The sequence below is a fragment of the Xenopus laevis genome, chromosome 1L, assembly GCF_017654675.1.
Source record: "Xenopus laevis strain J_2021 chromosome 1L, Xenopus_laevis_v10.1, whole genome shotgun sequence".
In the NCBI taxonomy this organism is placed as follows: domain Eukaryota; kingdom Metazoa; phylum Chordata; class Amphibia; order Anura; family Pipidae; genus Xenopus; species Xenopus laevis.
The window spans coordinates 2801044-2819506 of record NC_054371.1 but is presented as its reverse complement, the minus strand read 5'-3'; the positions used below and the strand labels follow the sequence as shown (position 1 = coordinate 2819506).

Below are 18463 nucleotides of genomic sequence, written 5' to 3'. Positions count from 1 at the left end.
TTTTTTAAATAAATTCAATGACAACTGTGGTTTTAGAGTTTGTGAGTTTAGTCGTTTAGCTCTTAAACCTCTAACATTCAACCTTTAATAAATAAACTTTTAATGGGGGAATGCAATATGTTCCTTTAGCACAAAAAAAACTTTTTCAAAAGCCATTGGAATCTTGGCAGCCAGGTTTGTGTCCTTTTTGACCAATTACAGACCTCAAAGACTTTCAAAGTCAGAACATTCACAGTGTATGTAATAAAGTTTCCCAATTGCTAAGCAATAGAGAAACTCTTGGACAAGAACATTAACTTGTGTTGTAAAGTTTTAACTAAATATGTTTAAAGCAGAAGTTCCGCCTCGGTATAACATTGGATGATTTCCTTATTTAAGGTCCCAAGATCTCAGTGTTCAGACTCATGTCCCACTGGATTCAGAAAGAAGCCAAAGCCAAGAGCCCAGTCTTGTTGTTATGATTGTGCCCCGTGTTCTGAAGGAGAAATTTCCAACACAACAGGTAAAAATGTTTGCAAGATTATATGTTCTTTATTACACACAAGAATGAAGCGCTCACCTCCGTTTCTTATCCCTTGAGGACCAGGTGCTTAGCAGTCAAAATCCCACTCTGCCATGGGTATCAATCATATGCAATTGTCCAACAGACCGCAGCACACTGACACGTTGTTTCTTGTGAAAAAATCTTTTGTGATTTATTGGCTCAGTAGACAAAAAATGCAACGTTTCGAGTCTCACAGGACCCTTTATCAAGCATGTAGTTACAATCATTACTCTGTGTTAAATAGTGAATAGGGAGGGCGGGGAAAGGTCAGGGGGAGTGGTGGGCGGGAACATCAATTACAACAAATCACATTTTTGATACATATGGTGTATAACAATCAGAATATCTTTAGACATTGTGTATAGTGCCCATCTTCATAAATATTATAAATAAGTGCATCAGATACATAGAGTATCATATAAAAACGTATATATTCTATTATTTGTGCTAATAAAAATCTTTTCACTGATTAAAACCATTAAAAACATTTTTTATTATTTATCCTTTAAAAAATTTTTTATTTTAGAAAAATATTATGTGAACAAAGTTTTTTCGAGAAAAACATTTTTTGTTTATTCATTACGCTCGAAAAACCAGCAGTTGATCCCTGGTTAAACATGATCCTATGTATACAGTCTCGTTTCTATCATATTAACAATAGGACAATCTGAGATATCCACATTACCTTTCTTGCAACTTTCTATTCCGTGATTCCTTTTGCAGAAGGTAATGATGGTACTCAGAATTGTCCGATTCCCAAACCGTTATTATTACCCTTTAGAAAAAAGAAGAGAAGAAAAAAGATCATTAGTTCTCAAGGAGCAATAATTGTAAACTCCAATAGTCTACTACCTACTGATTAATACCTACTGATTAATAAATAAAGCAGGAGTATAATCTCTGTTCAATCCTCTAGGCCATATCGTGTCGAGTCTGTGGATCCACTGCATCTCCAATTTGTGAAGCAACATCTGTCTATCCCCCCCTCTTCTAGGTGGTTCCACTGAGTCAATTATTTGAAATCTAAGTTGACTGACTGAGTGTTTTGCTTCCTCATAATGTGCAGGTACAGGTAATGTCGTTAACCCCTTACGGATAGTGGATTTGTGTTTCGAAATTCTGTCCTTAATTTTTTGGGTCGTTTCGCCCACATACAAGAGTCCACAGGGACATTTCAGTAGATAAATGACATAGGCGGACTCACAAGTGTAATATTGCTTAATGGCGTATTTCTTGCCCGAATGTGGGTGAAGAAATGTATCCCCTTTAATGACTGAGTTACACTGTGTGCAACTCAGACACGGGAATGTTCCAAATTTTGGTTTCTGTAAAAAGCGAGTATTTGATAGTTTATTGCTACCCACATCTGCTCTTATTAGTCTGTCCTTAAAGTTCTTTGCTCTTTTATACGCTAACATTGGTGGTGACTGAAAACCAGGTACATCTGGTAGGCAAGATTGTAATATATGCCAATGTTTGCGTATAATCCGCCCCACATGTTTGCTCGCTGTGCTGAAACTGCTCACAAAGGCCAGCCTATCCGTTTGTTTTTCTTTTGTTTCTCCTTTTAATAGTGTTTCTCTGCTTTTTTGTTTCACTTTCTCTAGACTGGTATTCAAAACCTTCTTGCTGTATCCTCTTTTTGTAAATCTATTTGTCATATCTCTCAACTGTACCTCACATTCTATGGGGTCACTGGTGATACGTTTTACCCTCACGAATTGTGACAGTGGAAGTGAGCATTTTAATGGTTCTGGGTGAAAGCTGGCAAAATGCAAGAGATTGTTTTTATCTGTGGATTTCCTGTAAAGGTTAGTTTTTAGTTTTTCACCTTCCCTTGTAATTAACACATCCAAGAAGCTCAGAGAAAATTTATCTGAGATTACAGTAAATTTCAGAGTCTCCTCCATCTGATTGAGAAATTGATGGAACAAAACTAGGCTTTCACTGGAGCCCTGCCAAATTAATAGCAAGTCATCGATATATCTTAGATACAGTCGACAATGTGACTTAAAGAGGTGATTGTTATAGACAAGGGTGTCCTCCAAAAAGGCCATGTAGAGATTTGCATACGTAGGGGCCACATTACTGCCCATGGCCGTCCCCCTCAACTGCATGTAGAACGTGTCCCCAAATAGAAAATAATTTTGATGTAACACAACCTCTAATAGTGAGAGAAAGAGAGATTTTTGTTCAGCAGTGTATTCTGTGGTATTTAGATGAAACTTAACAGCATTTAGACCAGCCTCATGTGTAATAGATGTGTACAAACTGCTTACATCAAAGCTGACCAGCAAAATTTCTTGTTCAGGCAATACAACCTCCTCCAACAATTCGAGTAAATGAGTTGTATCCTTGACGTACGATTTAGTATTATGCACAAGAGGTTGTAATACCTTCTCAAGATAGATTGCCAAGGGAGACAAAACTGAATCTGTGCCCGCTACAATTGGGCGGCCTGGTGGATTGTGGAGATTTTTGTGAATTTTTGGCAAAATATAAAAGACCGGTGTAATAGGTTTCTCCCTAATAAGATAGGTTCTAAGATCTTCACCAATACTGCCGTTCTCCACAGCTGCCAGAACTATATTCATAATGCATTGCTGGATAGATGTTAAGGGATCTGATTCCATTTTTTTATATACATTCGAATCCGACAATTGTAACATTATCTCATTCATGTACAGTTCCCTTTTCATCACCACCAAGGCCCCTCCCTTATCCGCAGGCTTAAATATGAGTTTCTCATTATCTTTTAATTCCTGCAAACATTTACGTTCCTTATAGGAAAGATTTGATTTGACACCCAACATTGGATTACGTTTAACCCGTTGTTTCAATATATCCACATCATTATTGACCAATTTTATATAGGCTTCTACCACATTATCCGTGGGGGGGGGTATAAAGTTACTTTTGTTACGCAAGCCCACCCTTTTAAGTGATAGTTGCGAATGACCCAATCCCCCATTACTGTATATATCAGGAAATACAGGCATCTTTGAAAAATGTCTCTTCAGCCTTAAGTTGCGGAAAAATCTCTGTAGGTCTATATCTAAAGAAAAAGTATCACATACACTTGTGGGGCTAAAGGAAAGACCCTTTTGAAGTACTTGTATTTGTAAGGGAGTCAGTGCAATGTCAGAAATGTTGTATACTAACGTTTCGCTTGGGTCCTCCATGCTGAGCGTTGCGGTTGCTGCCTCCTCTCTACTGCTTGATCCTGTTCCTTGGTGTAATTCCGGTTCTTGTTCCAATCGGGCCCGCTTCTTTTTGCCCCTCCGTATCCGTGGCCGGAACTGGGAGGGCTGTATCCTAAAAAAGATGCCGAGCTGTCTGATGTGCTGTCCCCTTCGTTAGGATCCGTTGCGCGCCACTGTGGTTCCTTTCTTGCTGGTGCCCGGCGTTGCTGTGTCTCTCCTTGCCGATCACGTAGGAAGTCCCCTTGCCGGTCACGTGGGGCGTCCCAACGTGCGCTGCGTTGCGTTCCAGCACTCGCTCCGGTCTGGCTCCACTGATAGACGCTACCAGCACGATAGTCTTCCGCGTCCCTTTGAAATTTGGATCTCTTTCTCTCCTCAACGACCCTCCGATGCTTTAGGACTGCATCTTCCGTGCGGGTAAGGATTTCTTTCCACTCATCTGGGTGTGCTGTCTGTTTCAACTGTTGTTCCAATTCTAAGATACGTTCCTTAACTTTAGGTATTGCTTTCTGCATGCATTCGATGTTTAAAAGCAGTATATCAAACGAGCATTTGTTAATGATCTGCTCATAACGTTTGACAAAGTCTATATCATCAGAGAAAATGGTAGGCCTCAAATTCACCCTCAAACCTCGCGGTATGCGTTGTGCCTTATAATATTCTTTCAGGGTAATGGAGTGAAGGTCGAGCCCAGTTAGTCTCCTTTTCTCCTTTTCCAACTCTCGAGCTAAATTGTTGCCTGACGGTTCAGTCAGAAAAGAGATGTTACTGTGTTCAAGGCCTAGGATACGGATTGCATCCGCCTCTGTGTAGGCAAATACAGTAGGTTCTTGTGAATTCGAGCCTGTTTGAGACATTTATTCAATATTTTGTTCACGGCGGGGGCAGCTCCTGGCAGGACAAATATTCCACACAAGAATGAAGCGCTCACCTCCGTTTCTTATCCCTTGAGGACCAGGTGCTTAGCAGTCAAAATCCCACTCTGCCATGGGTATCAATCATATGCAATTGTCCAACAGACCGCAGCACACTGACACGTTGTTTCTTGTGAAAAAATCTTTTGTGATTTATTGGCTCAGTAGACAAAAAATGCAACGTTTCGAGTCTCACAGGACCCTTTATCAAGCATGTAGTTACAATCATTACTCTGTGTTAAATAGTGAATAGGGAGGGCGGGGAAAGGTCAGGGGGAGTGGTGGGCGGGAACATCAATTACAACAAATCACATTTTTGATACATATGGTGTATAACAATCAGAATATCTTTAGACATTGTGTATAGTGCCCATCTTCATAAATATTATAAATAAGTGCATCAGATACATAGAGTATCATATAAAAACGTATATATTCTATTATTTGTGCTAATAAAAATCTTTTCACTGATTAAAACCATTAAAAACATTTTTTATTATTTATCCTTTAAAAAATAAAAAATTTTTTAAAGGATAAATAATAAAAAATGTTTTTAATGGTTTTAATCAGTGAAAAGATTTTTATTAGCACAAATAATAGAATATATACGTTTTTATATGATACTCTATGTATCTGATGCACTTATTTATAATATTTATGAAGATGGGCACTATACACAATGTCTAAAGATATTCTGATTGTTATACACCATATGTATCAAAAATGTGATTTGTTGTAATTGATGTTCCCGCCCACCACTCCCCCTGACCTTTCCCCGCCCTCCCTATTCACTATTTAACACAGAGTAATGATTGTAACTACATGCTTGATAAAGGGTCCTGTGAGACTCGAAACGTTGCATTTTTTGTCTACTGAGCCAATAAATCACAAAAGATTTTTTCACAAGAAACAACGTGTCAGTGTGCTGCGGTCTATATGTTCTTTATTAGACATTCCTAATTATATATGGCCTCTATGTAAATGTGGTGTAAATAGAAAAAAATGGAAATCAGAGTAACATTTTGTAAATTTGCAATGCAATAATGTTTATTGTACAGTTTTACACTGCAAACATTAGTTCTGTGTTGTGAACCTTTAAGACTAGATTGAAGTTTTTTTTTTTAAGTAATGGCTTTAGCGTTGACTTTTTATTACATTCACTGGGCACTGTTGCAAACGTTAAGTTGGTGGTTGCCAAGTATATCTTAATGGTCCGCAAAGGAAAAACAATATTATATTTATTTTCCCACACTAATAATTTATCTTCCTAATATGTTCAAAGTCTGCCCTTTATATGCATAGAAAAAGCCATCAAAAAAGTCAACAGATCTGGCAAGTGGCAAACTACATGAAATATTATAAAGTCAACAGGGCTCATTTACGGACAGAACAGAAGTGGCTGAAAAGTTAACATTTAAAAAGAAAAAACTTACACTCGCACACCCTGGCCGTCCAGAAACACACGAATCCCAGGTGCTCGATGATAGAGGAATTGGGCAACCTCAGAAGCAACGTGGACACAGAACACACCGGTACAACATGGGTACTACTAGCAGGTATAACCTTGCTCGTTTATTGCGGATGCAACGTTTCGGGGCGTGACCCCTTTCTCAAGAGTGGTGAAAAGTTAACATGACATTCATAAAAGGTTCTGGCACTAATTCATGTGCAATTTGATGTGTAATAATAATGTACAAACCAGGTAGATACCGAGAACCTCTGCTACCAACAGTATTTTATTATATTTAATATTTTATATATATACATACACGTATATATATTATCCTTTCCAATAGGTTTCCTACCACTGACATTCTTGGTGGACCCCAGCAGTCAAACATGCCCACCAACCATGGCTGAAATTTCTTCCATACCATACATATTTTCCCAAGCCAATACACATCAACCACCTTCTGTGACAACCCAAAATACAAACCTCTTGCCTCCTGTGAGCTCTCTCCTACTCAAAAGAAAATATAAAAATGGCCAAACACAAGCACAGTATATTGACTTGCACTTAGAATTAAATAAAGTATTTAAACATCACAACAAAAGACATCTGTCCAAAACTCCCTTTCCTTATTGACAAATTGTTCCTGGCTCGCCACCTCTATACCAGGTGAGATGATGGTTTTACTTAAAATCCTTGCAAGCCATAAACTGGGTGAATCAAAATATCCACCAGCAATGACGTTCTTCATTACTTGTTCCATAAAAGTCCAGAAGCAAAGCATAAGTGGGGTAACCTCTCCCTTAGCCCGCTTGGACCAACTAAATAATTCCCCAATCCTGAACACCCCATAAAACACAAAAGAAAGAAAGCAAGCCAAAACAAAGTGATTTCAGATCAATCTACAAACTTTTCAAGTTATCCAAACAAAGCAGTGCAAAAGTCTTGCACCACCCACACACCAGAAACTTACTGAATGGCACTTGCAATAGACTGTGTAACCCTGTGTTGACTAGAAACCAAAGTCCTCCCTCTCCACATCCCCTAAGGATCCAGGTACATAAACAACTGCTGCCTCCATAGAATAGTAAACTGATGACCAACAAGGTGCATGCCATAACATTGTTAATCTCTAACACTACTACCATGTTATGTAAGGGAAAAATAGTTTTTTATTGGCCAAATCCTTTCCCCATACTTTGACTGCCATGACAGTTAAAATTTCCAAGAACTCTATTTCTGGTGAGTCCTTCTGAAAGCCATTTCCCTGGCCAACTACCAACACGTGAATCTTTAAACAAAGCCGACATTAACCATCAAGTCAGATTTTTTCTGCCTATTAAACTAAATAAAGTTACGTGTCCTTTCAATCCCCGCTGTTGCCACAGCTAGCGTCCTGCTGAAAACCCTCTCTATGGGCCTGATCCTGAAGGCAAAATTGAGCTTCTGTAAAACTGGCTGCATTTGCTTAAGAGTCAAACTTCCCTTCTTCCTTAAGTAGCTGATATTCCATCACCAGGGAATCAATAGACCTGAGACGGGCCCTGCATTTGTTCTGAGACAATGGTTGATAAATGGGCTTCCCTGTGTCCAGCAAAATAAAAATTCCACAAACAAATGGTTTGAGGGCAAAGACAAGTATTCAACAAATGCAATAAGAAAGTTCTGCATTTGTTCCCCTTTATCAGATCAGAATCTCTGTTTTACTTACTGTACTATTACAGTCTTACAGACACAAATAGGCAACCAACAGCAATCAGGAACTAAAAACTGAGTTTAATCTTTAAAATAAATTACAAAAGTAATAACAATGCATTTAGCTTTCATAGTTGTCATTTTGGTAATACAGCACAAAAAGTGAGTGTATATGTGTGTTGGATATAGTGTATATGATGTGTGTGTATGTGCATTTTCTAAAGTGTATAAAATCTGCCCATTGCCCCAAACAGTAGATGTTTGTGTAAGTGTGTGCTTATTTGTGTTTTTGACACTAGCATGGATCAAGCAAAGGAACAGGAAAGAAATTGCCAGAAATTACAGAAAATAGGAAATAAAAAGCAGCAGTCGATTGGTTTCCAGCATCTACGCAACAGTGTGCCGAATATGTCATTTTATCCATAGAATTTGGATGAAACATGACTGGGGGGGTGAATTCAAATGGTTACACTCATTCTAGAAAGGGCCGAGGGAATTAAAGGAGTTTGTCTTGATGTAAAGCCTGAATTAAAGCAAGGCTCCTAATAAATAACCAAGGATAGCACTAGGGAGGGTGTGAAACAATGTTCCCTATTTAAAAATTGAAGAAAAAGTACCCCACTAGCTTCAAAACTCGCTCAGCAGTCTCAAGTAATTTAAACCTTCCTAATTTAATTTAGTCACTAGTATGTGCAAGTTAGCTAATAACTTAAATATAGATACTAAAGTGCTTGTGCTATTATTGAATCAATTAAAATTGATTATAAATTAATTAAATATTGGTAATACTATTCATTCAGTTCTATATAAAAGTTACAAAAAACGTTGATATATATATTCTTAATTGTAACCAGTTCTATTTCACAACAGTGTATCTATTTTGGGGGTTAGTAATCTCCCCCTTCCCAATCACTTAGAATTAAGGTGCAAGTGCTTAACAGTTAATGGATAATAATAATTTGATCCAGATTTAACCAAAATTCATAATATTGAAGGTGCTCAAAAGTGCTTAAATAGATTAAGGTTAAAAAATTAATTAATTAGAGACCGCAATAAATAGGATAATTATTAAAAAACACACATTTGCTCAGGTTCAGAAATGAGTTAGAAATGGAAAAAGAAGGAGGTGGAGTTGTCCCAAATCTACTACCTAATTTATTTCTATCCCTGGGACACCACAAAGTCAAAGAAGGCAGAGTACCTGGGACTGTGGTCTCAAATTTTACTCTAGTCCTAAACTCAAGAAAACTAAATATGCCTAAAAACCACAAATCCACGGGCTCTTGTGAGCTTTAGTAACAGATAGATAAGCAGAGAGCTGAGCACTGGTTGAGGTTTGTAACCTCCCCACCCCCTCCACTACTTTGAAATCCAATCGACTGAGGTATAAAAGTTTTGGTTTTAAAAGTTTAAAGTTAAAAGGACTCGGAACGCCGACGCGCGTTTCGCAATAATGGCTTTGTCAAGGCGTAATGAGAACGCTCCCCTGCCGCAGAGTTTAAAACACTTCCGTATGGTGCGTCACTTTGCGGAGTCATCGCGAGACCTCCCGCCCACACGTTCAACGTGCATCCTAGCTTGTGCGTGTCGTCCTAGCAACCAGATAGCTTTACACTGTTCTCAGACACGGGGAGTCTATAGAAATGTAATTACCCTCTGACACTTCTCCATACATCTAAGCAATGCGGTTACAATTCTTTAACCAGTTGGGGGCTTTCTAAATCAATTAATTCAACCATAAGCAATCTTTACTATGTATATATATCAAATTATTATTAAAAAACGTATTTATTAGTAATAGTAAAAATATTTTTTAATTTTTTATTCAATTATACATTGATCATGTTTTATTTAAAAGTTGATTAAATGAATAAATCATGTTTCTTTTCTAAATTTCAATTCTGAGGCAAATAAACTGATACGATTTTAAATAAAAGATGTAAATAAATTATTCTCATTTATTCCCTTAGGGGACACTGTATTCATTCTAAAGATCCAATAACTCTCACGTTTCAACAGGGCTTGTTCCAGATTTCCTCTGCGTATTCCTAATTCCACTTTTTCCAATGCCCAAAATTTCATTGTAGAGGGATCTTTATTATGTGATTTTTTAAAATGCTGAGCTACTGTCGAAATTGTTTTGTCATTCTTACTCTCATTCCCTGCTGTTCTAATCGTGCTGCAATGCTGCTGCATTCTTATTTTTAACATTTGTGTGGTCATCCCTATATACCTCTTATTACAGGGACACTCAATACAATATATTACACCTTGAGTTCGGCAATTTATATAATTGTTCACTTTATGATTGTTGCCAAAACGATCCTCAAAGTTGGTAGTTTTTCTCATTTTAGAGCACATATTGCAGTCACCACAGGGAAAGCACCCACAATTTTTATGCTTGCTATTGCGTGAAATTTGGAAATGACTCCTAGTGATTAAGTCCCTCAGGTTCGGACTCCTCTTATAGCATATTGATGCTCTGTTCTGTAGTATGGTTCCAAGGGTATCATCCTCCAATAGTATGGGCCAATGTTTATCCAGAATGGTTTGTATCTGTGAACTATCAGTATTATAGGTTGTTATAAATCTAACCACATTATTCGGTTCCTGTATTTTTTCTTTAGTTGTTAAGAGCTGGCTTCTATCAGTGACTAGCGCTCTATGATACGCTTTTTTTACTATCTTGCCTGAGTAGCCTCTCTGTTTGAGTCTGGTTTTAAGTTCTGAAGCCTGTTCTTTGAAATATTCAATAGAAGAACAGTTACGTTTAAGTCTTAAGAATTCACCAGTAGGGACCGATTTTTTTACTGAATATGGATGAAAACTGGAGAAGCTTAAAAGTGAGTTGGTAGCTGTAGTTTTTCGGAAGTTTTTTGTTACTAAGTTCCCTTCCTTAGTGACCTCTATATGGAGGTCAAGAAAGGAAATAGATTTTTCAGAGAGTTCCATGGTAAGCCTGATGTTACGGTCATTGCCATTAAGTAGAGTAACAAATTCAAGAGCCTCTTCCCTAGTACCGTCCCATATCACCAGTATATCGTCGATATACCTAATCCATTTTAATATTTTGGGTTGATATGAGGGCTGGATGTTCTTAACAATAGTTTGTTCCCAATGCCCCAAAAATAAATTGGCATAAGAGGGAGCACATGATGTACCCATGGCTGTCCCTTGTACTTGGAGGTAGAATTTATTGTTGAATATAAAATAATTATAATTTAACACAAACCTCATGAGTCTGCACAAACCTGTTGAAACGTGAGAGTTATTGGATCTTTAGAATGAATACAGTGTCCCCTAAGGGAATAAATGAGAATAATTTATTTACATCTTTTATTTAAAATCGTATCAGTTTATTTGCCTCAGAATTGAAATTTAGAAAAGAAACATGATTTATTCATTTAATCAACTTTTAAATAAAACATGATCAATGTATAATTGAATAAAAAATTAAAAAATATTTTTACTATTACTAATAAATACATTTTTTAATAATAATTTGATATATATACATAGTAAAGATTGCTTATGGTTGAATTAATTGATTTAGAAAGCCCCCAACTGGTTAAAGAATTGTAACCGCATTGCTTAGATGTATGGAGAAGTGTCAGAGGGTAATTACATTTCTATAGACTCCCCGTGTCTGAGAACAGTGTAAAGCTATCTGGTTGCTAGGACGACACGCACAAGCTAGGATGCACGTTGAACGTGTGGGCGGGAGGTCTCGCGATGACTCCGCAAAGTGACGCACCATACGGAAGTGTTTTAAACTCTGCGGCAGGGGAGCGTTCTCATTACGCCTTGACAAAGCCATTATTGCGAAACGCGCGTCGGCGTTCCGAGTCCTTTTAACTTTAAACTTTAAAAACCAAAACTTTTATACCTCAGTCGATTGGATTTCAAAGTAGTGGAGGGGGTGGGGAGGTTACAAACCTCAACCAGTGCTCAGCTCTCTGCTTATCTATCTGTTACTAAAGCTCACAAGAGCCCGTGGATTTGTGGTTTTTAGGCATATTTAGTTTTCTTGAGTTTAGGACTAGAGTAAAATTTGAGACCACAGTCCCAGGTACTCTGCCTTCTTTGACTTTGTGGTGTCCCAGGGATAGAAATAAATTAGGTAGTAGATTTGGGACAACTCCACCTCCTTCTTTTTCCATTTCTAACTCATTTCTGAACCTGAGCAAATGTGTGTTTTTTAATAATTATCCTATTTATTGCGGTCTCTAATTAATTAATTTTTTAACCTTAATCTATTTAAGCACTTTTGAGCACCTTCAATATTATGAATTTTGGTTAAATCTGGATCAAATTATTATTATCCATTAACTGTTAAGCACTTGCACCTTAATTCTAAGTGATTGGGAAGGGGGAGATTACTAACCCCCAAAAATAGATACACTGTTGTGAAATAGAACTGGTTACAATTAAGAATATATATATCAACGTTTTTTGTAACTTTTATATAGAACTGAATGAATAGTATTACCAATATTTAATTAATTTATAATCAATTTTAATTGATTCAATAATAGCACAAGCACTTTAGTATCTATATTTAAGTTATTAGCTAACTTGCACATACTAGTGACTAAATTAAATTAGGAAGGTTTAAATTACTTGAGACTGCTGAGCGAGTTTTGAAGCTAGTGGGGTACTTTTTCTTCAATTTTTAAATTATTTACTGGCACTGACTTAGGTCAGACCTCAGCTTCTACCGCAAGGTAATTATATTCAATAAGGGATCACTTTTTGTTCGATTAAACAATGTTCCCTATCATTTCTTCTTGGCTGCATATAAATATATATATATATATATATATATATATATATATACACTGTATATATATTAGTTTTTGTGAGTAAATATAAGGTTCAGTATGAGTGTGTGCATGTACATGTGCTAGGGTTAATTTGGAGGGCCTTAACATCATAGACTTTGGTCTTTTTTCAACCAAACTTAACTATGTTGCTATGTATATCCTGCTACTATTCTCCTATTAAAAGGTTTATCATTTCAGTTTACATGACCATATTTTATCATTCCTAAGAAAATCTATTTTATTTATTGTTACCATAATAGACAGTGAAAGCTGCATCAGATGTCCATACAATGAATGGCCCAATCAGGAGCAGATCCAATGTATTGCCAAAGCGGAAAATTTTCTGTCATACACCTCCGATGTAATTCCTGTGTTTTTTTCAGCAATTTCAGCCCTTTTACTCATTATAACGATGATCATTTTGGGAGTTTTCATTTCATATTGGGACACCCCCATTGTGAGAGCCAACAACAGGAGCCTGAGCTTCGTCCTCCTTGTCTCCATCAAGCTGAGCTTCCTCAGTGTGTTTCTGTTCCTCGGTCGCCCTGTGGATATAACCTGCATGCTGCGTAACATCACTTTTGGAATCACCTTCTCCATAGCTGTCTCTTCTCTCCTGGCCAAGACTATCATGGTTTGTGACGCAGAGTCTCTGGGCTTCACAGCAACTTCCGAGAGATCTGTTTTGCAACTGCAGCTTAACAGGGGGCCAGTGGCGCAATGGATAACGCGTCTGACTACGGATCAGAAGATTGTAGGTTCGACTCCTGCCTGGCTCGACGTTCCTCTAAATTCCTTTTCAATCGACTTTAAAAGGGACATTGACATTTGATCCCCATTTATAATTGATGGTCGAATTTTGGTGCACCAGCACCATGTGAAACCGATGGACGCATCCTGCTGCCTTCTGTGGGGATGCAAGGAATGTCCCCATGGCTCGTTCCTATGGGTTTTGCATTTCTATATTTTTTATTTATTTCTTTATTTATTTTTGAAAGTTTACGTTGGTGAAGCCTTTGCAAGAAAACAAAGCCACGCCAGGGCAAAAATGTCCTTGGCTTCATCAGTCATCATGTAGGATGTACGAATGCATGACGACTTTTTGGCGGTAAAACCATAATAATATCTTTGCGTTTCAAGTGTTGCCAGTCTGCATTGGGTTAAATAAAGAGGATACAACTTTCCCCACCAAAACCCACGCAACTGATTTGCTATGAATGCAAACAGCACTAAAAGAAACGTGGCCGCGGGTCTGCTCTGTGCCCCAGTGGCCTAATGGATAAGGCACTGGCCTCCTAAGCCAGGGATTGTGGGTTAAAGTCCCATCTGGGGTGCTCGCGGTGCCACTTGCTCGAAAGAGACTTTGAAGCAGCTGGGACAAATAATGCTGCTGAGTCTCGGGTCCATGCTGGAGAATTGCAAGAAAGGCTTTTAGTTAGCTCGATGTTATGTCAGCAGGTCCGGAAGAAAACCCGTTCCCTGATTAGAAATCATATAGAGGTAAGATGAGGTGAGTTAGGAACGCCAAGAACACAAGCCGACTTCTGGAAGTAGCTTCCAGCATTAAGAGTAGACGGGTCAACAGTGGACCGTTACCGCTTGTTACTCGTTGAAGCGCCTCAAGTACATCTGTTGGACAGATATTAGAACTGCATTGGAGGATGGGTTTTAGCAGACCGCTTTTTGGCTCAGGAATGCCCTTCTCTCCCTAAAATTGTTTTCTCCCAGGCAAGGACATAAAAGAATTGATTAACAGCCATTTATAGGGAAGGAGAGGAAGGGGCTAGGCATGTGAATACTTGGGGTAACGTTTGCTAGCATAAATGTAAAGCTTGCAAATTTCTTCAACAAAGGAGCAGAGGGAAATGTTTTCAAACCGATGTGGTTTTCATACCTAAATCCTTCATCAGACGGAGATTCCAAATGAATTGGTGTCATACAATTCAAGTGTAATGCGTAAAGCCAGCTAAAGAGTCTGCCCACAGGAAACGACGGCTACCTATTCAGTTTGCAAGGGTGCGCCATTTAAAAGTGAGGAAGAAAAGCCGTTTTCAAATTTTCGTTTGAGTGCTAGAAAAGGGGCAGGCTTAAGCAAGGGTGAAAAGCTGCCGTGACCCGGATTCGAACCGGGGTTGCTGCGGCCACGACGCAGAGTACTAACCACTACACGATCACGGCATGCTGCGGGCCAGGACTGCGTTCGCCCTCTACCCCTTGTTCGCAAGTGGCGGCTGCTCTGTACACGTTGCTTGTGTTTATTTCCTCAGCACAATGGTAGTTGGCATTCATTTTCGGTTTCGACCCATTTTACCGACTCAGCATTCCAGGTGACCCACGGCAAGCCTCTCTTGAAAAAGTTTTGGCCCTTGTCCGACTTTCTGTGCAAAGAAGGAACACTGACTCACCTAATCCCTTTGGCTTTCCCATTGACAATTTCTTCTTCTTTTCAAAATGCAGTTTAAACGTAAGGAGGCGAACCTCAAACCTTTCCGATCCACAGTTAAAATTCATGATAACCCACACACTCACTTCATTTGCCCGGGTTTTAGTTTTTTTCCAATCGTTCAACTGGCTTAGAATGCTTTTTATTTGTAAATACATTTCTGCGAGAGAGGGCACTACGGGAAAGGAAGAAATAAAAGGTGCGACGCATCAGTGTTTCTGCCCGGTTTCGAACCGGGGACCTTTCGCGTGTTAGGCGAACGTGATAACCACTACACTACAAAAACCACTTGAGGAGCTGCTCTAGGAGCCTCCGATCTGAGTCACTGGGAAAGCCGTCCCGCCGGTGACAGCTCTGAGGCCGTCAAGCAGCGGCCCACACTAATGAACACTAGGAGACGCTGAAAAAGGCCATGGAAAAGCAGGAAAGGGCGGTGTCACAAAGGCCAAGAGAACAGAGGGACTGGAGGAGGAGAGGGTGGGACTGGAGGAGGAGAGGGTGGGACTGGAGGAGGAGAGGGTGGTCCACCGAGTCAAAAGAGCTGAGAGGTGTAGAAGTGTAAGTAGCGAGAAGTGGTTTTCTGGCTTCAGCTGAGCGCTGAAAAGTCATTTTGAGCTAAAGGGAAGCAGAGGGGAGGGCTTTGCAGTGCAATGTCATATTTAAATGGTGTTACCTAAGCTCCTTTGCTGATTTTGGTTTCTTTGCGGCGAGATCTGCAAATGGAGCCACTTTGGTTTGTGCGCTTAACACAGAATAGCGGAACTCACTGGGATCAAACATCCCATTTAACACAGAAAATTGTGTCCCGGCATCCCATGTGAACAACGATAGTATTGTATTGTTCGGGGAAAGGTTAAATGCACGACATGGCTTTAGATAAGACCGTTTCTTCAGTTTAGCTCGAGTCATGGCACGTTCACCATACGAATACAATCGCCTTCTTCTCTACAGCACTGGAGACCTTGCACCACCTGTACTTTGGGAAAGACTTTCTCAAGCCCCGGCATTAAAGCCACCAGCCAGAAAAGGGCATTTTCCCTGACCGGGAATCGAACCCGGGCCGCGGCGGTGAGAGCGCCGAATCCTAGCCACTAGACCACCAGGGAGGCCGATGGCGGCTTCCTTGATGCAACTGAGGTCAATCAACTCCTACACAGAATTGTTTACGATGACATTTCTTTTAGAGACATAATAACGTAGGCTATTGTGATACTAAATTCTATAGCTAGTATAAATATGGGTAAATATCATTTATGTGAGAGTAGGGAGGGGCGTGTGTGGATGGATGCAGGGTTTTGATTTGGAGGGGTTGAACTTGATGGACTTTGTCTCTTTTCAAGCCGATTTAACTATGTAACTATTTTGTAACCCTCCTCTTCTAAAGAGTTTCTTCTGCGTTGTGCTCGTGCCACCTTCTGCATAAAGTAGCTGAGGCTTCGCCGAGCTTTCTCCACTTTTGGCGTGGTCAATGTTTTTCGTTTGTAATAATGTCTGGATGCCATTAGTATTCTTGGGACGGGTGAATGTTTTGCCCTCGTTCCCAAACATTGGGCTTTCCATAGTCTGTACAAAATGTAAATTCTAAAGGAAAGCGCGCCGCATCTTTCCCATTTCCGCTTTGGGTTGATGAATGACAAACAAGCAGCTTGCGGCATAAGCAGAGTTTTGTTTCTGCCCGGTTTCGAACCGGGGACCTTTCGCGTGTGAGGCGAACGTGATAACCGCTACACTACAGAAACTACCGCGCTGTTCCAGACACCAGACTTTGTGACCTTTTTGCGCAACAGTTTCCACAAATGTTGCCGATTATGATCGTGTTTGTTTTCTGAAATTGTTTTTAATGTTCTGTGTAACACCGGTCCACAGCTACAAACAAGAACGTCTGACTTATAAAGGCCCCACAAGTTTTATGAAGGCATTTAAAACAGGTCATCGTACAAATGGATGGAACCCATGACGAGTCCAACAAGCTATTTCCCAAGATCCCTTAGGTTGAGAGTAGAATGCAACTCCTCCCTTAATTTCATCCAGTGATGAATTTGGGGACGTGAAGTCTCTCTCCTCACCATATTGTGGGGCGGAACGCAGAGTCTCTGGGCTTCACAGCAACTTCCGAGAGATCTGTTTTGCAGCCGCAGCTTAACAGGGGGCCAGTGGCGCAATGGATAACGCGTCTGACTACGGATCAGAAGATTGTAGGTTCGACTCCTGCCTGGCTCGACGTGCCTCTAAATTCCTTTTCAATCGACTTTAAAAGGGACATTGACATTTGATCCCCATTTATAATTGATGGTCGAATTTCGGTGCACCAGCACCATGTGAAACCGATGGACGCATCCTGCTGCCTTCTGTGGGGATGCAAGGAATGTCCCCATGGCTCGTTCCTATGGGTTTTGCATTTCTATATTTTTTATTTATTTCTTTATTTATTTTTGAAAGTTTACGTTGGTGAAGCCTTTGCAAGAAAACAAAGCCACGCCAGGGCAAAAATGTCCTTGGCTTCATCAGTCATCATGTAGGATGTACGAATGCATGACGACTTTTTGGCGGTAAAACCATAATAATATCTTTGCGTTTCAAGTGTTGCCAGTCTGCATTGGGTTAAATAAAGAGGATACAACTTTGCCCACCAAAACCCACGCAACTGATTTGCTATGAATGCAAACAGCACTAAAAGAAACACGCAGAGTCTCTGGGCTTCACAGCAACTTCCGAGAGATCTGTTTTGCAACCGCAGCTTAACAGGGGGCCAGTGGCGCAATGGATAACGCGTCTGAGTACGGATCAGAAGATTGTAGGTTCGACTCCTGCCTGGCTCGACGTGCCTCTAAATTCCTTTTCAATCGACTTTAAAAGGGACATTGACATTTGATCCCCATTTATAATTGATGGTCGAATTTCGGGGCACCAGCACCATGTGAAACCGATGGACGCATCCTGCTGCCTTCTGTGGGGATGCAAGGAATGTCCCCATGGCTCGTTCCTATGGGTTTTGCATTTCTATATTTTTTATTTATTTCTTTATTTATTTTTGAAAGTTTACGTTGGTGAAGCCTTTGCAAGAAAACAAAGCCACGCCAGGGCAAAAATGTCCTTGGCTTCATCAGTCATCATGTAGGATGTACGAATGCATGACGACTTTTTGGCGGTAAAACCATAATAATATCTTTGCGTTTCAAGTGTTGCCAGTCTGCATTGGGTTAAATAAAGAGGATACAACTTTGCCCACCAAAACCCACGCAACTGATTTGCTATGAATGCAAACAGCACTAAAAGAAACGTGGCCGCGGGTCTGCTCTGTGCCCCAGTGGCCTAATGGATAAGGCACTGGCCTCCTAAGCCAGGGATTGTGGGTTAAAGTCCCATCTGGGGTGCTCGCGGTGCCACTTGC

The 18463-nt window shown here is 39.8% G+C and overlaps 8 non-coding genes across 8 annotated transcripts; 5 read left to right on the top strand and 3 right to left on the bottom strand.

Annotated features, from left to right (window-relative positions):
* Nucleotides 1–13335: 13335 nt before the first annotated feature.
* Nucleotides 13336–13408, top strand: trnar-acg. The gene has a single exon. It is a non-coding gene; the product is annotated as a tRNA-Arg (tRNA).
* A 482-nt stretch (nt 13409–13890) lies between these two features.
* trnar-ccu lies at nt 13891–13963 on the top strand. The gene has a single exon. It is a non-coding gene; the product is annotated as a tRNA-Arg (tRNA).
* Nucleotides 13964–15285: 1322 nt separating this feature from the next.
* Nucleotides 15286–15358, bottom strand: trnav-aac. The gene has a single exon. It is a non-coding gene; the product is annotated as a tRNA-Val (tRNA).
* A 748-nt stretch (nt 15359–16106) lies between these two features.
* On the bottom strand, nt 16107–16178 carry trnae-cuc. Its single transcript has one exon. It is a non-coding gene; the product is annotated as a tRNA-Glu (tRNA).
* Nucleotides 16179–16738: 560 nt separating this feature from the next.
* On the bottom strand, nt 16739–16811 carry trnav-cac. Its single transcript has one exon. It is a non-coding gene; the product is annotated as a tRNA-Val (tRNA).
* A 408-nt stretch (nt 16812–17219) lies between these two features.
* trnar-acg lies at nt 17220–17292 on the top strand. The gene has a single exon. It is a non-coding gene; the product is annotated as a tRNA-Arg (tRNA).
* Nucleotides 17293–17818: 526 nt separating this feature from the next.
* On the top strand, nt 17819–17891 carry trnar-acg. Its single transcript has one exon. It is a non-coding gene; the product is annotated as a tRNA-Arg (tRNA).
* Nucleotides 17892–18373: 482 nt separating this feature from the next.
* On the top strand, nt 18374–18446 carry trnar-ccu. Its single transcript has one exon. It is a non-coding gene; the product is annotated as a tRNA-Arg (tRNA).
* The last annotated feature ends 17 nt before the right edge of the window (nt 18447–18463 follow it).